The sequence below is a fragment of the Ischnura elegans genome, chromosome 5 (assembly GCF_921293095.1).
Source record: "Ischnura elegans chromosome 5, ioIscEleg1.1, whole genome shotgun sequence".
Taxonomy (NCBI): domain Eukaryota; kingdom Metazoa; phylum Arthropoda; class Insecta; order Odonata; family Coenagrionidae; genus Ischnura; species Ischnura elegans.
This window is the reverse complement of record NC_060250.1, coordinates 15242216-15263728: the sequence shown is the minus strand read 5'-3', so window position 1 is coordinate 15263728 and position 21513 is coordinate 15242216. Positions and strand designations below refer to the sequence as shown.

The following is a 21513-nucleotide window of genomic DNA, read 5'->3' as shown; positions in this document are numbered from 1 at the left end:
TTCGGATCGACGTATTTCTTCCTGCCCGGAGCAGCAAGGAAAGGAGAAAAAAATAAATCTTTCGGAGCTTTTCTTTATCTCTTTGGCTCCGCAAAGAGATTGAAGAAATACGAAGTATTAGCATTTCCTAGTAGCACTCCCTCGCACTAGCAGCAATGCAAGATTCTCCATAAATTTCAGGTTCTAGATTTCATTGCACATGCTGTCTTCTTTTTGGTATTCAGCGTTCGTTCGCCGCGTTCCATGCAACGGTGTCTAGACGGATTGCCTCAGTAATGCTAGTGCATAGAGTGCGCGAGAATTCCTTGCGTCAATAGTCGTTTTAAAAAAAATCAGAATTCATATATTCATTGAAATACGTTTAATCGTTACTTCATCAATTTCAGAGTACTTTTTGTACCTTAAAGATGATATAGTAATATTGAAACTTATAATACTGGCCGTTATAAGTTCTTTTAATACTGTAAATTTGGTATTTATTTCAATATGGAAAAATTCCACTCCATCTTGCTCGAATCTTTGATTTAATTGAATCTAGATTTCATTCAGTTGGAAATGCTTGTTCTAAACACCTATGATACCCATTTATAGAATCTTATGTTAAGTGATAAGGGACAGGGAATCCGTGTTTCAATATTTGTAAAAATAAATATAACCGAAAGAGGTTTTTCGATTTATTTGGTAATCATTCCAGTGCTGGAAAATAGTTTTGTTTAGGTTTGAAGTTTGCTCTTTCCAACTTCCATTGCTATTCGGATTTTTATGGCGTTTTCACATATCCTAATAGAAAAAGTAATGTAGTTTAGCATAAAAGGCCTCATAGGCTTAACAAAATGAAACAATTAAACTTTAAATAATAGACTTAAGTAATTTAGTTTAGTCTAACAGGCCTCATAGGCTACACTTAATAAAACAATTTAAAATTAAACAATAGGCTAAACTAATTTAGCTTAGCCTTTAAGGCTAAACTGAATTATCTACTATTTAATTAAATTATCTACGATATAAGCTATATTACTTTAGCCCAATCATTGACTCACTGCCTTCCTTAATTAGCCAACTACTTCAATATTTTTCTTAAATATCCATCCACCTTCTCTTCGGTCTTCCTCTTGATCTTCTTCGGAACCATTTATCACTTGTTCATTTTGGACATCAGCGTCAGTCAGGTTGGCGGCCCAGGTCACGGTGTGTGACTGTTCAAATTTAATAAGTATTTCCATGTACATCTTAATTAACACAGGTTGTGAACGAAATACAATGCCTTGGCCTTTCTTGAGTGAGGGCCACTTAAGAGTCTACATAAATGGTTAAACAAACATTAAACAATTTAACTAATGCACTTAACAAATCAAAAGTTCGCTCAAGACCTTCTAGGGCTGCATATACTTCTGCAGCATTTATGCTGAAATTGTCTGGGATTGCAAAACTCAAAGATAACTCCCATATTGGGATAACCACTCCTCCCTGTGTGGGAGTCGCGTCAGTGTACACTATCAGCTCTTCAGTAGCACGAACATATGGCACTTTTCTGTTGAATATCTCTGATGTTTGGAGCACTAACCACCACTCCATATTACGCTGATATATGTGATACGCAGCAGGATATCTTTTGTCATTCATCCGTTCCACATGTCATATCCTATCTACTCCTGCTTTTCAAATACCCGCCATCGTATTGTCTCCTTAAAGATTATATGTCGTAATTCTTGGTAGTGTCGTTTTCATTCGTCCTCAACCACACCATACATTTTCCTAAGCACCAGCCACTCAAAATCTAATAGTTTGTTCAAATCATATTTCCCCGTGCTCCAGCTTTTTATTTCGTCTTAACCTAAGAAAAATTACAGCACGAAGGGGCAGATCGTCTGAACTCTTTGTTGTGGTTTCTTTCATTTCACTACAATTCCTCTGGAGTTTTTCATTACAATATGGAAGATTTAAATTATCCGAAGCAGCAATTTATCAGTTGAATGGTTTGATATAATGGAAAAAAATGTTCTCTACACACTATGATTTGCGATTCAGCCATTATTTCGTAAATTAAAAACGGCTATTTCGAGAGTTGCAGGCTCTCGAAATTTCAGTGGCGTTGTCAGATGCGCGTTTCGATGCCCTTGTTGCAATACGTGGAAAGGCGAATGCCGTTTGATGTCCACGGTGATGGAACTGGAGCTGTGATTGGCCTCATTTTATTTCCTCGACCATAGAAGCTCCGTTTCATGCTCCCTTGCTCCATTAGAAGCTTGAACTGGAGGGTAGATTTCAAATTAGGGTTCAATATTCATAGTTATCATGTTCCACAGCAAATTGTGAAATTTGATCGACGACTCTTTACCGCCTTATTACTTCAGCATTAAGTATTGTTCTCCGATCGGCCATTAACTTCAGGTATTTATTTTAACGTATTAAAGCTCTTTGGATTTAAGTATACCTTTGCTGTTGGTAATGATCACAATGCACAAGCATCATATTGGCTCACTATTTGCTTCGCAAGGATACCCAATAATGTTACTATGAATATTGGTGGATTGGAGAGTTTTCCTGCATCTGATGTTTTGTGTTATAAAACCATTCAAATGAATAATTTTCAATCATATCAAAAGAAGCATTGTACTACTGTTTCTTCGAATGTATTAACATCTAAGAGGTGTATGAGGTTTAAGCCTGAAGATCGTTTAATTGTATTTTGTAAAAGTAATTTGGAGCCTGACTCTGCTTCAATTGGACTCGGGGCTGGTATTATCCGTTGAGTTTTTTCCTTATTTCTGAAAGTATTTATGTCATCCTTCGTGATCTTCATGTTTAAATCACGTATTCTTAGCCACAACTTATGTAATAACGATTATATTTGTTAGTTTTACCGATATTGACTGATCCACCGCGTTTTTAATTTATCTTTTCTCTATTCTGTATTTCCAACAACTAAAGAAAAGTTTTTTTTAATAGATACGGATCTATTGATAGTTAATTCCGAAAAGATAGATACATTTTTAACTTGTTTTCTATAAAATAAAAGTGAGAAGCCATTTTCCAGTCGTTTTCCAGGGGGTTAGGTTCTTATGCATCGCGTGACCTGAAAAAGAAAAATTACGCTTGTGTTCGTGTAATAGACTGAACTCGTTGAAGATCTCTGGTTTGTACTTTTACCGAGGAATTGAGTTAATCGTCGAGGAAAGCCTAATTTGCTTAATCCTTATTTCTCTCTCTGACTCTCGCAATTCTAAAAGGAGAAACACAGTTGTCTCGTCCCTGCCATGATTGGTCTAAGCTCTTGGAAAAGCTGATTCCCTCCCACGTTAAACGTCTGCAAAAGGTATGCGAAGAACGCAGCAGCGTGTAGAGGGAGATGTTGTTCGTTTCGCTTGTCTTGTTTTGGGTCTTAAGAAAATGCCTCTCTTGACATCCAGTCATTTGTCTTGCTTTACTTCTTTGCCACTCATGTTTTCTTTCCATTCCGCGCCCCTTCCCCGTTATTCTTCTTCCCCTCCCATGTCTTGCAGACTTGGAAACGTCAGTTTTCTGGCCTTAATCTTTATCGTTCTTCGTTTAATCTTCATTCTCTTCGCTATTCCATTTAAAAAGTTCTCATCTCGCGAATGAGTTTGGAGGAAGAATAGTTTGTTCATTCCCGAGTCGAGTGTACTTCAGATCTTTCATGGCTGAAATAATTTATATTACGGTGGCCCCTTTCTCTTCCTGTATGGCTTTAGCATTTCATAAAGGAGCTTTATTTCCTATTTACTTCACATTGTCTGGTTTCAATATAGTTGCGGCAGTCCATGCTGCTAATATTCGTATTTATTCTTACTTGTACGTTTGCCATGCTATTATATTGTAGATATATTTTAATCTATCCTAGACAATTTTGATGTTTTTTTGAGGTATTTCATTAAACGTAATTGCAATTTTACGCTATTATTTCAATGCGTATGACACGTTTCGGCTCACAGAGTCATCATCAGTTACAGGACTGAAGGTGGCAATGTGAACCGAAGTTCCTCGCACGCATTAAAATAATTGTGGTAAAGTACAATCACGTTTTATTTTATTATATTGAACTTACTCTTTATCTCTCACGCATCGGTTGAATTTAGTTTCCTTGCGGGATTATTTTCACAGAGTAGGATTGTTAGTACCTCGCCTAACCCCATCTTGGAGGCCCAGTATTTGTACTCGAGGTTTACTCCCCTCAGAGAAGAGTGTTCCTCTTCGTCTATGAGCTAACTTTGCCCTGTTCGGTGGGGCGCACTTACTCTGGCAGTTCAGCCTTGGCAGGCCCCACTAGTAGCTGTGCTATCGCCTGAATAACCATTAGCATCACGACCTCACGTAATCCGGATATAACCGAATGCCAAAATGAATATAGATCAATAAATGCTGATAATTTTAGGGTAACACTTTTTCTGTCTATTTCTCACAATTCCAACATCCAGTTCCTAATAACTAAATAAGTAGTCCGGTCGCAATAGTCCCAAGTATTTTATTTATCATGGCCGTAATGGTGTAACGAATAACTTTTTCGTCATATTGACGTATGAATTCTAGCATTAGTCAATTTTGTTAGGGAATTATTTCCGTACAAACCTGTAAAAAAAACGTTGGTTAAAATTGCAATTTTCTGCAAGTATGGCGCGGAAAGTCTGTCATTGTGACGTTTATTCGAATTATGAAAATATGGATAACATCTTCGAAAAAAGCTAAATAAAGGGCTATTCGGGCTTCCAGCCGGGTGGTCTCCCTCCATTCTCCCGACGTTTCGGAACACGAGTCGAGTCACGTTAGCCCTGAGGATGTAACCCGACTCATGTTCCGAAACGTCGGCAGAATGGAGGGAGACCACCCGGCTGGAAGCCCGAATAGCCTTTTCCGAATGTATTCGCCGGGAAAGCATCAGATTTTACTTCATGAATAACACCTGTTTATAACTCTTCTTATAAAGTCATCAAAATTTAAAAGCGCTGAGGTCGATGTGATGAAACTTTTCCATCAAGTACTATTTAATTCAATGCATTTTTCATTATTTTTTAAATTGTATTTAATGTGGCATTTACTTCGTTTCAACTTTTTCTTTAGTTTCGCCCCGCTTTGTCTATTTCTCGCTCTCGTTATCATACCTCCCTCCCCTCCCTTCGTAGTACAATGGACTCGTCTGTCTCCTCTCTCGTGTTTCAGTGTTGTCCTTGTGCCCCCCATCCCCACCCTTCAACCCCCCTCCCTCATTTGCATCGACATTAGCTCCTTCTCTTCTTCCGGAGAAATCCGAGTCGCCGGCACGCCACGCATTTCTTATTCCGCCTCGGTCCCGTCTCAGTAAGTCGAGTGTCTGGCTAGCGACCCTAGGGTCCTGGCTTCAATTCCCGAGTGAAGTCTTCGCTCACATCATTCAAAATTTCCTCAAAGTGCCAAAGGAACTGGAAAATCTACCCTGGACGTGTGAAGCTCATTCGACTTTGGTTTAGTCCGGAGTGAACTTTACCCTCAACTGTGTGAACCAACCTTAGGGTCGAATCTCTGAATGTGACGCCGTGATACCGGGCTTGATTTAGGCTTATCTTTTCAGGAATCTTTCCCCATTGTAGCGACGAACCTTTGGAATACTCTTTCCAATGAGGTTGTAAACACTGAGGGGTTAAAAACGTATCAAGGAGATCGTTAAACTTCTGTTGAATACTCATGCCTGCAAATTAATTATGTTTTGTATTCCTGATATTTTTAATTGATGAAATTACACTTCTCGTATAAATTAATGATAATTGATAATTAAAGCTCCTTAAATTTTTATCGAAATCACTGACAATGAGAACAGGGTATGACTGACGCCGATTTTTCTCCACTTTACCCATCCTTCTGTTTTCACTTTGCTCGTGTAACTCGATCTGTTTGTCGCTTCCTCCAGATAACATTCTATCCTGATCGATGTTCTATGTATTCCGCAATGTTGTCACTCTAGAAAATTAGTCACATAAACATTATGTTTTTAGTTGCCAAAGTTTTGCAAATTTTTATTTAAATCACATGGATCTAAAAATAAATAAAAGATATTTGTATACGACGCTTTTAAACTAAACTCACTATGGACTGATCAATAGACTGAGGAGGGGATAGTTTGAGTGTTTGTCTTTTATTCAAAGGTCTTGGGTTCATATCTTGGTGAAGCATTCGAACAAACCAAGCATCACAAGATGTGAAACTCATTTCATTTTGGAATTTTGACCCATTTCCTCACAAGTAAACAGATTTATTTCACTACTTTTCATGGCTCATTATTTGTCATTGGAGTGATTAAAGGATTTAAAGGACGTCCTCCTCACATGTGTGAGCCAATCACCGGACGGGAGAACTGAGTGAGTTGAGATTTTATCCACGATGTTGTTAATCTAGAATATTAGCCAAATAAAGATTAGGTTTTTAGTGGCCAAAGTTTTGCAAATTTTTATTTAAATCACATGGTTCCAACAATAGACAAATAAAAGATATGTATATACGATGGTTTTTAGCTAAAAATCAGGCATTCTACTGTATTGGTATTTATATTTTGGGATCTACACATATCCTTCATTTGACTAAAACTGAACTGGAGCAAAACTGTTAATGTATGAAAGAAGTTCAAAAGGAATCAAATGGAAAAATGATTGAAATGAAATTTTCCTGACGAATTCCGTTGCTCACAGCAGGGGCGCAGCCAGGAATTAAGGATGAGGGGTTCAGGTGTAGCTAATACCGAGGCGTGTGGGGGTTTGGAATACCCACCAGGATAAGCGGTAGGTGCGAGATTAATAAATTGCGGAATTTTAAGGTAAACTGTTCAAAATGGTGAGTTTTACGGTTCTCTGAGGGATATTTTAATAATCCTTACGTTATTCTATTAATGATATCAATCCAATTAATTAAAATGGATTAAACTTAAGCATTTATCTGAGCTCTGGGGGGGGGGCTTTAACCCCCAAAACCCCCCCCTCGCTGCGCCACTGGCGCACAGAGGGACATTTTACGTGTACCTTTATTTTTAAAATCAAAGATGAGCGTTTTGAACGCAAGGATTCCAAATTGTGTACAATACTGCAGTATAGAATTTTGTTTCTCTCTGCATACCTTCCCTTGCCGTACCTCAAATCCCTAGCAGTCGATAAATTAGCTTCCGGGTTAACCGTCGTCATGTTGCTTGCGAGGGGTAAATTTTCTTGGTGCCTTTTCATGAAGCCATCGCGTTACTTCAGCGCTTGGTTGCGCGAAATCTTCCTTATCCGTCTTTTGTCTTATCTGGAATTCTTGTTTATCTTTTACATGCCTCCCGCTGCCTTAGCTCAAATCCCTTGCTGTGGATAAATTAGCTACCGGGTATTTTGGGATGAGTAATTAGTCTCTTTTAGGGTTAGCTATTAGTCCCTTGTTTCTATTTGCGTCTAGTCTTGAAGGGGTAACAGCTCAACTTATTCATTCTTTCTCTTTCCTTAGGTTTTCTTGGCATGGTTTGTTTCCGTTTCGTTTCCGAAGTCGCAGTCGGAGTGTTGTCTGAATAATCTTCGTCCCCTCCCATCTGGTGGTCGTCTACGGAAGTTGAAGCAATTTCTCTTCATTTTGTGGGAATATTCGTCGCATTTGAATGTCGGGTGTCGGAATTCGTAGGTCATTGCTCCGTTGACAAGTCTGTTTTTCTTCTTATTTCCATCTCATCAGAGTCAACTTGTTTCCATATATTATTATTGCCTCGAAAATTCTCCTTTGTTTTTATGGGATCTCGCCTTAAGTTTTGATTGACTTCGAGACCATCGGAAAGATTTTCTGGTCTGCTTCAGTTATTTAGCGACATATTATTGTAATTGTTCCATTATTAATTGAGCAGGTATTACCTAAATTTGGAATAGATTAAGTGTATGTATAATTCTCCCGCTATGGACTCGCTCTGCAGTTTTATGGACGATATTCAATAGATGTTTTTATTCGGTCGGTTAGTTTTAGCTGGTTTAGCTATTATTTAATTTTCCAAAGCATCTGTATATGAATTTTCCTCTCATAGGCCGCTGATTTTGTATTCAAGCCCATTTGATATTTTGTTTTCAAAGAAAAAAGTCCACTGCGTTATCTTCAGCGAAATCAAATAACCGACGTATCAATAGCCTTTGCTTAATTTTGCCTACTGCTCACGCCAAGTAAATGTTGACTTTACAAACTGTAAACGCCGAGTAAATGTTAATTTTGCCAATTTTAAACGCATTAAGTTGCATTAAGCTAAGTCGTCCTGTGTAATTGGCCATTTTGTTGATAATTCATGCTTTCCTCTTTCTTATCATATGGTTTTCCATAATCTTTTCCGTGTCTCTCGCCGTATGTTTAATTACTCTTTAAGTCATGGGAATTTAAGTCTCTTGCTGCCTCTTCGTTACCTTTCTTGATTGTCTTAACGATATCAACCTGTTTTCTGTTCTAATGATTCTAGCATTAAGAGATGTTTGGTACAAATTTCCTAAACGATTATGAGCTGAATAGATTGCGGTATATCCTTATTTATTCAACTTCACTGTAATTTTTATCTTAATCTTCAGTTAACTGTTGCATCATATTGTTGGCCGATACGCACAGGGGCGCATAGACTCCATTATTCGCTATTATATGAAGCGGCTAGTCGTTAAAAATGATAGTGAATTCTCCATCTTGTTCTATTGCGTATTGAATAACGGATTAATATTCCCTCTAGTTTATTCAATTATTGTTATTTTTGTATTGAAACTAATTAATCTAGTCATTAAATCCCATTTTCATTTTTTTCGAGCCGCGCTTTTTTAATCTTCCCTTCCCTTGCGTTTCCATGGTTTCCATCTTCTTCTTTTTTTTTCAACATCCCCACTGGCCCTTAACACCGCGTGCATTATTCATTCCATCCACGACTTCCTCATCCTCTCCTTCACCTTTTATTTCTTTTTCTTCTTTTAAAGAGAGAAAAAGTGTGTTGCGCTTTGCTGAGTAATCTTCTTTTTTTGCTCATCCCTCTCTTTCTCTCTCTCTCTCTCTCAAAAGAATTCAAGTCTCCTCAGCTCTCTTCTTTCCCGTGACTCGATTCCTTCCCCGACGGTGGGAAAACTTTCGACCCCTGGAATTGGGGGGGGGGGGGGCGTTGTTGGGGGTGAGAGGGAAGAGGGGGGGGGGACACGGATGGAACGTTTTGAGGGTTCGTTTCAGTCGTGGAGTGGGGATGCGATGGTGTCTTTAAAGAACTTGCTGGAGAGGGAAAGGAGACAAAGTGCGATCAGTCACTGTAGTGGCCCCAAGCACTCACTTTCTTCTCCTCCCCTTACCTTTCTCCTCGCCTTACCCTCTCCGTAATCATTGACTGCGTATATCTTTTGACACTCGGCCCTCTTTTTATTACCGATATCCTCAAACCCTCTGCCTCGGAGCTACTGCGGTGGTTGTCCTGGGGGTTCTTGTGAGTGATTCATATTTGTATGGTCATCATCACTGACCAACAATCCTTAAGATTGATCGGACGAAGTTCGTCTTTTTATTATTTTGTTTGGCCATCCACAAGGGAGAGAATTGCGTCAGTAAAGCAGACGATCATGAAGAGTAGGGAGGATATTACAGTATCTTTATGTTAGGGTTTAAAGAAAAGGATAGAGAAGAGTTTGATCTGGATTACCTATAGCGTTTTACGTTGCGGAAACGTGGACGCGTCGGAAGGAAAGCGAGAGAAGATTCGGGTTAGGAACGACACAAAAACGGCTTACTCTACCGAGCATCCAAATACTGGGACAGAGAATCTAATGAGGCAATTGAAATCTAACTGGAAAACCGGCATTTCAACATAGACACCGGGTACAGGCTGAGCCACTCTCGGTGCCATCGTTAAAACATTAATTCCCCGGAGGACGAGAATTTACGCCAACCGTTGGTAAGAGACCACAACTGCAATACCAGTGTAAATATAGGATAGCTCCATGGCACCAGCGTCATTCCCTGGTGAAGAGGAACTTGTCGGCCCTCGATACGGAGAAAGAGTACAGCCTCACACGGTGGGAAACCAGAGAGAACCATATTCAGTGTATTCGCCTGGAAAGCACCAGTTCTTTCATAGAAAAAAATAATTATTTAGAGAGCTGTATTTTTAAACTTCCGATGTGGATTGATGGCTAATTGTAAATCCTCAAGTGTATTAAATGTTAGCCAAAAGTATAAGATTAATCGAAATTCCATTAAATACCTTGCAACCCCACTTATCAGTCTGAATATCCAATTTTTTCATGAAATATGTTCCGTTGCGATAATGGGAGAGGTATGAATAGTTTCACACCTGCAGTCGGTTTTGAAATTAGTGTAGATGAGCTTGTCCTCATCATATGCCTTCGCACTAAATGCGTTGATCTCGTTGGTAACTTAAAGGTATTATTTGACGTAATTCATTATTTCGATTTATATTCGTTTGTTATACTGCCGACATTCTCTTTAGGTATTCGATATATATTATTTGGCTCTTGGCTAATGATGACATTTTTTCTCTTTTCAGGTGAGTTTTTTTGGTGACTAAAGCCTTCGAAACCCAGATTGATTTTCCAAGTTGTGAGTATTGTATTTTAGTATTTATCGATTACTGTCGCATCATATTTCTGTCATAGGATACGGCTATGTATTTTCTATTTTCTTTGTTGTAATTCGTAGGGATCAGTCAGTTGACACAGTTTATTCTCTTATGTTAGTTTTATTTCTCCTGTTTTGTCATAACTTTTGTGTGTAGATATTTTTAGCTTAACAAATTCTCTATGTACACATTGATACCCTTTGTAGACATGCGCTGAGAGCTATCGAGATAATCTTCAGCAGTTTCGTTAGTTTCTAATTTCTATTGAATCTCGAATGGCTTTGAAGCGTTCTGACCAACAGGTGAAGGTTTTCTAGACTTTCCAGCGCTCTCTTGGAGATGGGACTTATCATCATCATGGCCGCCCTCATGAAATTTTACAAGGGGAAAAGGCTTTTATATTTAAGTGAACTACCACATGAAGCAGAATAGAAGCTTAGTACTTCAAGAAGCTAGTACAAATTTGTTGCCCGTATGAAAAATTATGTTTATAATTCTCTCTTGGTCTCGCTTTAAGTTATGCTTTTGTTAATCATGTTTGCTATCGTTAATCAAGTCAATTAAAGCGTTTTACAACCGTGTGAAAGGACTTTCAACTCGTTTTAAGACATGTTGAGCGATCTTTATTGAAAGACCGTCTTGAATGGTTTTGTATAATACTTCAGCGTTCAAAATAACTTGTTCCACGTTCCTTATTCAAGACATTTTAGTTTAGAGTAGTGTGAAAACGCCTTAAGGTAGCGTGATATTCTTGAACTATTTCTAATTTAAGGTGGGCGGAGCTCTAGTATACCAACTGTACACTTTCTTATCGATCAATTCCTTCTGTCTGAAAATTTATCATCAGAAATGGTGTTATGAGATTCGACTCTACAACTTTCATTTGAGTATTTTGGTCCTTTCTATCTGTCCCGTTGCACATTTTTATTCGCGGCAGGAACACGTTTCCTGCTTTATTTCCTTGTTTGCTGCTTGGAAGTACTGTTGCGTAAAGCGCTCCAATTTAAATAATTCAGAAAAGGCTAGTACGGGATAGGTCCTTTTTCATCTTTGTTCTTAATACGTACCTGATTGGAGGAATTTGCATTTTTTCTGTCATGCTCTCTCTTTCTTTGGATATGCGCTCCTAATAAGGAAGAGTAGGCTGTACGAGAGACTTCACTTATTTAGATGTGATTCTCTCACTACCATGCCATTTATTCTTATTCTCAAATTTGAATAGTAGATGGCCGAATTAAAAAAACCGTGCCGCTTTCTGAGCATCTTGTTCCGTCCTGGTTTCGAATACGTGTCGATTGTTTGTAGTGGGTCGTTATCATTGCATCTAACCCAATTCGCAATCAGGGAGTCTTTTCGTATCTGTTGTAACGTTGAAATAATATTTTTTCTCGATCTAGGTTTCAAATGTATTTAAATTGAAACACTCGAATAGTTGAACATCTCAGCTATCTCGTTTTTGTGGCTTTCTTTTGTGCGATGGATATTTTATTTTGCTTTCCAATGAAGGACAAACTCCTTTTCACGCTCCAATTTTTTGCTTGTATAAATAGGTATGTATGTTTTGTTTCTTTTGCCCTTGGGAAGAGATTTTCTATATTTATCATTTTCAAGAGGAAACCAACTTTTTTCTTCCTCAAAAGTCTTTTCTGAGTTTGCCGAGGACAGGGTCACTTGCTTTCTGAGAGAAACTGCATCTTGACGTTTGGAGGATTGGGTTTTGATATTTCTAAGAGCGTTTGCGTTTGGTGCGACTTGACTTTCGAAAAATAACTAGGAAAATCATTGTTTCTCGACGATTCGTTTATTTCTCGTACATCATGGTTAGAATATTTTTTTTCTACCCAGCTAGTTTCTTTTACAACGCCTTTTTTATTTTGGTCATTTTTCATAATAGTATTAGAAAATTTAATACCATTCTTATGTATTTTTTTATTCAATGATCAAATATTCTGCCATTCTTTCTATGAGCGAAATTATCCGTTTATAGGTTGATTTACGTTATTTTTCGATGGCGTGGAAAATGTGGAATTTGATTTAATTTCTTATTACTTTTGCGAATTTATTGAGAATTTTCAATTCTGGTGTTTGCTTCATTAGGGTGTCATCATATTGGGTTGGTTTTTTCAGAACATCTCGAGTGGTGACGGGAATGTGTCAAATACTACTGTATAAAGCTTTTGTTTTTGTAGTTAAATCATGGCATGGAGTAGACGTACTCGATGGTGGAGAAATTGTGCTTCCTATGTCTGAAATTCGTCCTCGTATTCATTTCCGCATCGGCTTATGTTTTGCTTCTCCTGGTTAAAATTGATCCTCCATATAGTTCTGGATAGCTCGAATGGGCGAGACCGTTGTATTTGCTCAATTTTTCTAGAATTCCTATCGGTGATGACATTCTCCCAATTCTTGGAACGCATATTTCACCCTACACTGCGATATGATATTTTTGCCTTTTCCCTGGAAGTTCTTTCATCGAGAACGGTCACATTTTCTCGCTAAAACAGACAGGTATGGCCATTCCTACTCTTTATTTCAACGTGAGGAGTAATTTAGATTTTCAGAAACACGATGATATTCATACTCCTTTCCTTTTTTATGTCAAAATTTCCATATGTAGTATATGACATCCGTAGCTCCAAATAGACTGCAAAAGCAACCTGCGTAGTTTTAAATCAAATCCACCAGTTGAAGTGGTACCTCGATATTAGTGAGGATCAGAGCTAGTGTTATAGGCCGGGTATTTGTGAGTAGTAATTTAAACTGGGCAAGTACTACAAATGAGGTTATTTATGATATTCATCAATTAGGGAACTCCTTAAAATAGAATTAGCTAATTAATTTAAAATAATAATACGTCGGTCAAAATTAAACTTCATAAATTTATAGAATGCCTTCTGTAAATCGTTTTGCCTCATTTTAAAATAAAATTTTCCATATCCTTATGACATCCGTGGCTACATAAATTTCCAAAATCGTAACCCGCGTCGTCTTACATCTTTCCGCTGCATTCCCTAATCATCGTGTTTGTCATAGTCAAATCTACCCTTAATGACATCTCAGCGAGTTTGGAATATGCTATGCGTGCATTTCATGGATATGGAGAAATATTTTATTGCACGTCCATATTTATGCGGGTGGTGTGAGCTCCCACCAATCATACTCCGCGTACAATACGAGGCTTAAGGAAAAATAAATTTTATTTATTTGTTTCCATCACCCTGAAAATAGCGCTATTTGGCCTTTACATCGGAGGGTTTACAACAATCAACGTAGGACAACCGCTAATGTGTTTCACATTTTAGTAGTAAACAAGTTCAAGTTGTTATCCGGCAGAAGTAAAATTCGGAATTCATAAAAATATCATATTAAATTAAAAAAAGGTTGAAGAAAGCATGTTTACAGTTTTGATGGCATTTTCCTGTTGATGGCGAACTATTAAACATGTATCATCATTCGAGCTATCAATATTTCGAGAAGGCAATTGGGGATGTAGCAAGTCTCTCCACACTGCAGTGAATTTCTTTCATTGATCTCTCGTCTTTTCTCACATTTTTGTGGAACCGTTCGTACCTGTATCATTAATACTGTAAAATCTGCTTCGGACTTCAGTTCGATAAAATATCGCATATATATCCACTGAATTTATTTTCGCACAAAGCGTTACAGCGGAGTTCTTCCGTGAATATGCCTTACCGCTAAAGGAGGAGTATAGAGGAAGGACGGCGTTTGGGTGTTGGGAATAATGAGGGCTGTTGGAGGGAGGATCGTTTTTAGGGTCTCGGGGGAGGATGGGGCCAGAAAAGTTCCAGGGGTGAGGGCACCACGTGCATCTTCAATGTCGTTTTGATCGTCGCGGCTTCAGCAGTGGGGTATACTTCATTAAGTAAGGAACTGGCTGCACACGATGCACTCCAAGTACTGCTGTAACCACGAATCATTTCGTGCGAAAATAAATCCAGGAAAAATAATGCAATGTCTTATTTATGGAATGTTAATTACTTCCACCGCATCGAACCACATATCATTCAAGATGTGCGTCGAATTTACTCAGCACATGAAGTACATATCGATGGATAAGTTCTAACTACACGCATCTAAAAAATAGAAACTTTTCAGGAGAGCAAAAGAAACGATTAATTTCTTTTCCTTGTACACTAAAATTAAAAACCAAAAGTTCATAAAACTGAAAAAGAAGCATTCATTTGCAAATAAAGAGTTGTTCTTTGCTTGTATTTTATTTATTTTTAATGTTATTACACTTAATTCAAGATACCCGTCTCAAACTGGCCGAATTTCAGGTGCGTGTTGTTGGAACTTAGCCATCGATATGCTATTCATCGTTCTTTTAAGGATCCCAGATTTTGAATCAATACCTGTGTAATCATGGATAACAGGTCAATGGCATTTTTTTTATACAGTCCCGATTTTATTGTTCCCTGATTACAATTTTAACTTTTTTTGATTTTAAAATTTCAAATTTGAATGCAAAAATTTGAAATAAATTAGCTTTTTACATGAATTAAAAATTTCTTTTAGTCTCGTATGGCACATACGAGGCTAAAAGAAATTTTTGAGTTGAGTTGAGAAAGAAATGATTGAGTTGGGGAGCGTTGTAGCCTAGTGTTTAGAGGGCGCTTGTTTGCCAATCGAGTGATGCCGGGATCACATGCCGAGTGAAACTTTAAAGAAGAAATGCAAAGTGGACCACGGAAAGGAATTGGTCCAACTACCCTGAATGTGTTCCACTTACACGCCTGTGGCACAGTCCGGGGTGAGCCCTACCTTCACCTTACGTAGCCAAACCCTGAGTGCTCTTGAGGTATTAAAACTCTGGTATTTTATATCGCTGTTCCTTTGGATTAATCTCACGGTTTCATCTTCCGAGCCTTGACATTTGTTGGTGGTTTTATTTTTCCATCCTAAATTCGCCCCCGAATTTTTCTGATATTTTTGTTCGTTCTCTCCCTTTTGTCCCCTTCACAAAAACTTTCCCCTTCTCAAACGCTGAATACATTTGCTGAACCCCTGTAGGGGCGGCCACCCGCGCGCCATCTGTGGATTAAAATTGCGAGTCGGCGGCGATGCTCCTGGTGAGTGGGTTGGATGTGAATATGGAGAGCAGATGGAGAAGAATGAGGTCGAGAACTTCTGTGTGTGGGAGGACGCAGCGAGTCAGGGGTGATTTTTTGAGTGCATTGGAGAGCGACAGGGAACATGGAACGGACAAATGTGGAAGTTTGTCATTCCTCCCCGATTTCCTCTCACCTCCATCCCCCCTGTTGTCCGCAATGCACTTATGAATCGGGGAAAATTGATAATTTGTATGAAAGGTCGTACGAGGTGTCGCAGCCAAGAAGTAAGAGGCCTATCATAAAAATAGATGGGCACAAACTGGAGCAAGTTGAGCGGTTCAACAATTTGGGCAGCACATCGGAGGGAAAAGTAGACAGTATTGAGGATATAAAGAACGGTATTGCGTTAGCTAAGGAGGCACTTTACATTGGAAAGAGCTAAGTCGAGGATCGTTGTGTAAATTTTTTAAATAAAAGGGTAGTAAAGAGACATTCCTGGATTTTACCGCTTCGGAAGAATGACAATTAATTTGGATGTAATATGGAATTAAAAAGTTAACTCAGCAAAAGAAATCGATGCAGTGAGAAAATTGCTCAACTTAGTTTCTCTATCGTATTCGAGGCAGTTTGCTGTTTTAGTTCTGCAGGAGGATGATGGATGGCGTTCAGTCCGTGGTAATTTTCTCTATGAAACCGTGAAGCTACCTTAGAAGCTGCGAAGCTAATTTTTTGTGTATCCTTATTTGTATTTACTGCTATATTTTTAAAATCCCGTCATAATTCCTGGTTCCCCTCCCCTGATGTTTCCGCACCGTAAAGCGCTGTGCTCCAGATCAGAGACTTTTTTAGCCTTTCAAAAAAAAAAAAAGAAACTCTTATTAACCCTTCCGCGCAAAGCAAATGATTGGGCTTTTGATGAAAAAGTGCCCTCTATTTTCTGTTCAAATTGTCGCAAATGTGGTGCTTAAGGTTTTTTCGACCTAATCGATTCATTAGTTCATTGTTGAAGCCGTTGTAAATGATACCACTTGCTGAAATAGACGGGTGCTGACGGGAATTGCTATATAGACGCCTATTGTCTGTAAATAAGATGCAAGTGTAAAAAGCAACAAAAATAGGATATTTAAAAAATTATATTTAACTTTCCTACACCAAAACTATGCTTTCCTTTAAGAGGTTATCCTTTTTTATGCTGGTAGGAAATAGATCACATTAGCGTTTGACAACATTGCCGCTCTGTGCGAAAACTGATTGATGAACGCATCACCGAAATATTTAAAAGAATTGTTTAAGAGGACCGTAGGAGTGAAACACCTAAAGTTCTTCAAAACCGCAAGGAGACATTTTTCTGAGCTGAAAGGGATTAGCGATCCTCTCGGAAGCCCTTTTCCTATTCATGAACGCCCTTTGACTAAATTTCATTGCACAGTAAATATTGCTGCATTTAAATTTCCTAGTCCCTTCATACGACTGCTTTGTAATTTATCTCAAGTCAGGGAAATAATAAAAAAAATGGACTGGAAAAAAAGGTATAAGTTAGGGAAATCGAAACGGAAAGTTGGTGTGAATATTGTGTGTGCAACAGATCGCATTCGATAGGATCGTGTTCATTCCTCCCTTTGCTGTTCTGTTTTTTTTTCCCCCCCTGACGTTGACGCGGTGTTGGCATTGTCTGACGAGTGGGCGTCCTTTTGTGTTTGCGTCCGTTGCGGAGAGCAGAACGCGCGCTCGACGTTTGAATCACTGCGCTGAGTGAGTCCATTTCGATGATTGCCGATTCTGCCTCTCTCTCCCTTAATGCGGAGAATCCCTTACGCGGAAAGCATGATATGGGTCGCGCAGTTCGTATTTCCTCCTTGCCAGGTCATTGGCTGATTTTCAGGTTAATCCCCGACCTGCATCCTTGCTTTTCACGTGTCGAAATATTAGTGCAGGGCAGGCAGCGATATTCCCTTCATCGTGGTTTTTTCAGAGTTTTGATCTTCAATAGCATGACTCTTAGTTATTAAGCGTTGTACCCGTCGCTTACTCCAAATCTTTATTTTTCCTACTAAATGGTTATGATTTTATGAAATCAGCACGAAGCACGATTCATTGGTATAAAGATTTGATTTCACGTTCAATGTTTATTTTTAGGAACTTATTTTAAATGAAAAGCCACATCCAATCATGTAAAATCTACCAAATTTGAATTAATAAAATGTATCAGCAAGGAATTTGAGCTTCGAAATTATAAGGAAAAATCTTTTCAATATATTATAATTCGGAAGACCATTTTTCTAAGTGAACGTTCCTTTTCTTTTTTTTAATATAAATTTTTGGTGGCATCCCCTAGTCAATTTGTCTTGAAAATTTTATTTCGTTGTAATAGCATTTATACATTTTATGCTGATACATTTTATTAATTCAAATTTGGTAGATTTTACATGATTGGATGTGGCTTTTCATTTAAAATAAGTTCCTAAAAATAAACATTGAACGTGAAATCAAATGCGGTACCATTTTCCTTTGGAGTGGTGGATGAGTTCTTTATTGCCGTATCACGATAAAGAGAGCTGCTGGCAAGGGGTTGATGAGAATGAACTCGACTTTTTTGAGCTATTCTTTGAAGATAATTTTGGAGATAGTGGGCCAACCAACTGAGAATGAAACTGAGATAGGCATAGGATTGTTGTTGGAAAAGTACGCATTAGAGTCAAGGCGGTAGCGAAAGATCGTAATATTTAGTTAATTGAAACTTGTACATAACCACGGGAAATTTTCGACTTCGCACATAACGTCTGCCGTTTTTATGTTCCAATCAACAATTCAATAAACAAAATTTTGCTACAAGACCATTTCAAATTGAAGGGAGAAGTTAACAAATAGAATTTAGGTATGAAAATATTTTAAAGAAAAGAGGAAGTGAGGAACTCTCTTATAATACAGTGTTTTAAGACATCGATTTCAGGACATCTGACAAGGTAGGTTTGCAAGATGAACAGTTTAATTAGAATCCATTGCGAAACTCATGACGGCTCTTGATGAAACTGTTTGCATTAGTTCTTGAGATACCTTGTCGATTTAAAATAACAGGAGTTAAATGAGTGCAAAGATAGATAGGTGAAATTGTTGAAGTACAAAAAATACAGTGAAGGGAAAGTGAGGAATAGCATAATTCGTTATTTGTGTTAAGACATCAATTTCAGGACATCAGGACAAGGCAGGTTGGCAAGTTGAACAGTTTAATTAGAACATTTTATCAGATTAGCTTTCTCAGGCCGATGTGCTTTAATTAATTTTATCTTAATTATTACGGATGATTATTGTTTTAACGGAATATCCCGTAAGAAACTCTTGATAGCTCTTGATGAAACTTTTGCATTAGCTCTTCGTCGATTGAAAATAATAGAAATTATGAAAGATACTTCTAATTTTACGCTCAGATAAATGTTGAAAGAAATCTATCTATTTTTAAAGGTAAATGGAAACAAATGTTCTTTTACTAAATAAAAAAAGTGAACGGAAGTAAATACAGCAATTATGGCAATAATAATGATCTTACTTGATTTAAAGTGCTTGTATCACGTGAAAATCACCTTCCTTGCCAACCAAGTAGGCTCTGGCCGTATACTTTAAGTATATTAGAAAACGTGGAGTTTGAAATTATAATAATCGTTATCGCTGTCATCTTATTGGTTCTTATCTTAGACACCCACTTATTGGTTGTTCTTAAAATTTAAATCGGTTGCAAAATCCCTCTCTTAAAAAATAAAAAGTCTAGAATAATATTAAAGAATAAAAGTAACGTTTTTATAAAACCGCGTTTTGTTAAAAACAAGGAAATAACTGCCTACGGAAAGTAAAATAAGTTTTATAAGAACATTTCAGGCATCAAAAATGAAATTAATGGTGCGCATGTATCAGTTTTGTCTCCCAGCGAAAGTGAATGTAATCTTACAAGGGCACCACGTTTTTCGTTTTTGATGTCTGAAATGTTCTTCTATAATTTATTTTACATACTCATCAATCATATTTGATATTTTCAATAATTTGAGCGGCCATTGGCAGTAATTTTCTTGGTTTTAAGAAAACGTGTTTTTTATAAAAATACTATTTCTATGCTCTAATATTATTTATCTCTTTAGAAGGTCAAATGACTCTCGCTATCCTCAATTTTCGGCTCAATTCCACATCAGAGAGGTCTAAAGCGAAGTTTCTTCGGCCCACTAAGCCATTTGGCCTGACCTCTTGGAATGGCGTATTTGAATAAGATATTGGCGGATCCTCTAAAAGCTCTCCTCTTAGAACCCTCGATGTTTGCCTATGCCTAATGATTCGGCAGCTTTGCTCGCCCCGTCTACCCTCATTGGTTCCAAAGCTTTTGACTTCGTCCAAAGATAACCTACCGTCTAATTTGACGTGTAATTTCCCAACTTCATGGAAAAGATTTGTAGGAAGGAAAGGTTGGAGAAGTTGTGATAGTACCGCTATTTCCTCATTTTTAACTTTTGCCTCACCCAAGTAATTTTTGTCTCTATCATTCGTAAATCGTTAAGTAATGTCATCTTGAAATCGTCTCTGCAAAACAATTAGTTTTTCACAATTTCTTTAATCAGTTACATCTATACATAATACCCTGCGAGCCACCTCTATGTATGTAAAATTTTAGGTTTTCTGGGCGTATAGATTGATGAAAAATTTCTCGGGATTCCCACCCAAGAAATTTTTCATCACCTCTATGTATGTTTGGCAAGGGGCGGCTTATCCCATGCAGCATGTAAGGCTGTCCCCATATGCACACTGCGCGGTCATATAAATATCACGCATAAAATACGTGCAAATTCATACAAAGGCAAACTTGTATGATCTTAGGTTTTCCCGGCGTATCAGGTGCAGAAAAGTTTCTCGGGTTTTCCACCGGTTGATGTCGTCCATGTCTCCCGACGTTTCGATCCGCGACTTGCTGATCATCCTCAGGGGATCTTCCGAATGAAGATTCGTAAGATCATTCGGAAGTCCCCTGCGGATGAACAGCAAGTCGCTGCTCGAAACGTCGGGAGACATGGACGACATCAACCGGTGGAAAACCCGAGAAACTTTTCTTCAAAGGCAAACTTGCTTACGATTAATAATTCCCATAGTAAATCCATACAAGGTTAGAGCGATGGAAAAAAATATTGTATACAATGTGTCGTCCTAGCGAGTGACGCCAATGGCATTGATTGACAGAAATTTTTGGGCTGGAGATTATTAGAGTCAAAGGAGAAGAGAAGCACGAATTAAGGGTAGGTATCTATAAGGCATACGTTGGTGATCTTTCGTGGAGGGACTTATCAAACTGATTAAGAGGACCACCAAGGTTGAAAAGGAAGGTTGACAATAAAAGTTGACAAGGATCATAATTTTAAGGAAGAGCCTCCGAGGCAGATATCCAATACGCAAAACAATTTCTTCCTCCATGCATCGGGGGGTATAAAACTGGAATACTTTACCCGTGGACGTATTGGAGGCCTTCCCAATTAATAATCGGATATCGGATCGGATTTTAATAACGAGGCTGAACAAATTGTAGCTTTTTGTGGTTGGAATTTTATATTTTGGGCTTGGTAATTTTTATGCATTTATGTTACCACCATTGTAACAGGTTGTAAAGTTTAAATAATTTGTTTTTCGCACTAACCTACCGAGAGAGCAGAAAAACGTAGATGTAAGGTTTCATTCCATACTTCGTTCCCAACCCCTTTTTCGTGGCGAAAGTGACATAAGCCGTCGGTAGCCTCCTCCAGACACCGCCATTAATCGCTTAAATTGTCCTTCGTCTCCAGTTTCTGATTTCATCGCCTGCTTCCATTATCGTCATTTTCTCTGCCGTCCAAGCAGGGT

General features: G+C 38.1%; 1 long non-coding RNA gene across 1 annotated transcript in view; it reads left to right on the top strand.

The window, feature by feature from the left end:
- Positions 1-21513, top strand: part of LOC124158519 — a 581141-nt gene that overhangs the window by 446609 nt on the left and 113019 nt on the right. The window lies entirely within an intron of this gene.